Raw genomic sequence first — 2,306 nt, forward strand, 5'->3', positions numbered from 1 at the left:
AAAACTGCAAAGTCGCATTTGTCATCCGTCACCGTGACAGCAAGTGGACTTTTGAAACTGGAATAATGAGTGGATTATGGAGGCAAGGAGGATCGTGTGCATCACAGTCAGGTACAAGGGAGAAGGCTTCTTACATTAGGTAAGACAAAAAGTTAAATTTTCGCAACTTGTTTATCGACTTGTTAATAGCAATTTGCTGTGGAATATGTGCCGATCGGGTCCAGTCGGGTCTGTGTCTTCCCGGCAGGGTTCGGGTCCATCTTTCAAATAATTGACGGTCCGCGTCGGTTCCGGGTAGTACATTTTTGACATTTCTCGGTTCTGCACGGGCCCGGGCCCAACGTTCAAAGTAATAGACGGGTCCGGGTCGGTTCAGTGTAGCACATTTACGGGTCTCTTCGGGTTCGGGTGCGAATTTTTGGACCCGTGTAGACCTCTAGTGCTGTTATTCGATCCAAAATCAAAATGGCTTTATAATTGAGACTGTTTGGGTTTTTGGGGGATTCAAAAAATAGGAGTGAATTTTTATCATTGTAGGATGGTTGTGTCCACACACTGTTAAGACACATTTATATGCAAATGAAGATATTTTGCATCCAATGTCTCCTTTAAAATGAAAATATTATAATCTTAATTCAAGTGACGAAGGATTTTGAAAGTCTGACAGTTATCAGTGTTGAGCACATACTGTAAGGTTAACCCTGCCTGGTTTACATGTTTGAAAATGATTAACAGTCGAAAACAGAAATGTAGAAAAGTAATCAAAGAGTAATCAGATGTAATCAGTTACATTAATAAAGTAAATGAAAAGTTACACTACTTATTACATTTTACGTAGGGTAACTTGTAATCTGTAACCTATTACATTTCCAAAGTAACCTTCCCAACACTGGTGATTTTTGTGAAAAGAGACGCCCCCATACCGCCTGCGCCATTGCTGGGACAGTGCGCGAAGCGAAATTTCGAATACTATTATTATGACGAAAGATTGGGTGATAAATAATAATTTCGTTGCTTTGATGTACTTCATAGCAGTTACTATGGCGACTGCTTCACATGCATAAATATTAAATATGTCTTGTAGACATCGCTTGGCGCTTGGTAAGTGATGCAGATTTTCTTTTGAATATTAATTAGGTTGTGCTGACGTTGATTGGTAACCCTCAACCCTCTAATGCACGGGTCATGAATATTTGGATCAGGCCTTGCCCGTAGTAGTTTGAGATATTTGGGCTGGTGTGAATGCAGCGAAGATGGCGGAGGAGGAGGGCAACGGGACTGAGGTTGTGGCCCTCGGACACAAATTTCAGGATCTCATCTCTGAATTAAAAAGGAGCTCCGAGTCGACGCTAGATGCCTCCAATAGTTTTTGTCAGGATTTCTGTCAAGTACGACTTTATTCATGCGTTTTAATCTGTCAGTCTTTGTTCATGGACGATGCTGCATGTTTGCATCGTTGTACCAACGATAACAAAGCTAACAATACTAATACAGTCATTCATAAATGTGATGGGTAAAACACAAAAAGCTGTGTGCTGGAGAGATGGAGCATGCTTGTGTTTTAAAGTCATTAAATCTTACAGTCATGCTGTTTATTTGTATGGTATGGTCATAGCTCCTGATGGCTAACACATTAGCTTATTGTAGCAAAAGCAGCCTGTACTTTTACTCAAAAATAAATAATTTCTGTACGTTATATAGAGTCCTATAAAATCCTATAACCACACACACACATATATATATACTGTAACCGTTATATATATAAACCCAGCATATGTAACTTTCAACATATGAAAACTGCTGTTCTCAATTAATTATTTATCAGTTTGTCACAAAATTCTTTGACCAGCAGATTAAATAAATCATGCTAGGATCCTATCAATATTTGATTTCAATATTTTGAATATTGCATATCGTATAAATCACTGTTGTTTGTGATTAGCATGTACCATATTTCATTATTAGTCTTACTACTGTTACATCCCTTTGTTAGTATTGGCTTTGGGCTGGACCATTCATTTATGTCTCTATCTCTTTATTTTTTATAATTATTTTTCTTTCATGCAGGTTTTGATGCATCATGGATGTCAGTGGAGACCAGATGAAGATCCGCTCCCTCTTTTGGAGATGTACACAGTTGCTATAATGTGTTGTGCTGAGGCCAGCCCGTTCCTCAGCCCTGAATGTGAACATGTCACAGATGTGCTGGAGAAGTTATCATGGTGAGTAGGGCTGCACGATATTGGAAAAAACTCACATTGCAATATTTTTTTTTCTGCAATATATATTGCGATATGAAAAAAAAA

The sequence above is a fragment of the Sinocyclocheilus anshuiensis genome, unplaced genomic scaffold (assembly GCF_001515605.1).
Source record: "Sinocyclocheilus anshuiensis isolate Anshui unplaced genomic scaffold, SAMN03320099.WGS_v1.1 scaffold2264, whole genome shotgun sequence".
In the NCBI taxonomy this organism is placed as follows: Eukaryota; Metazoa; Chordata; class Actinopteri; order Cypriniformes; family Cyprinidae; genus Sinocyclocheilus; species Sinocyclocheilus anshuiensis.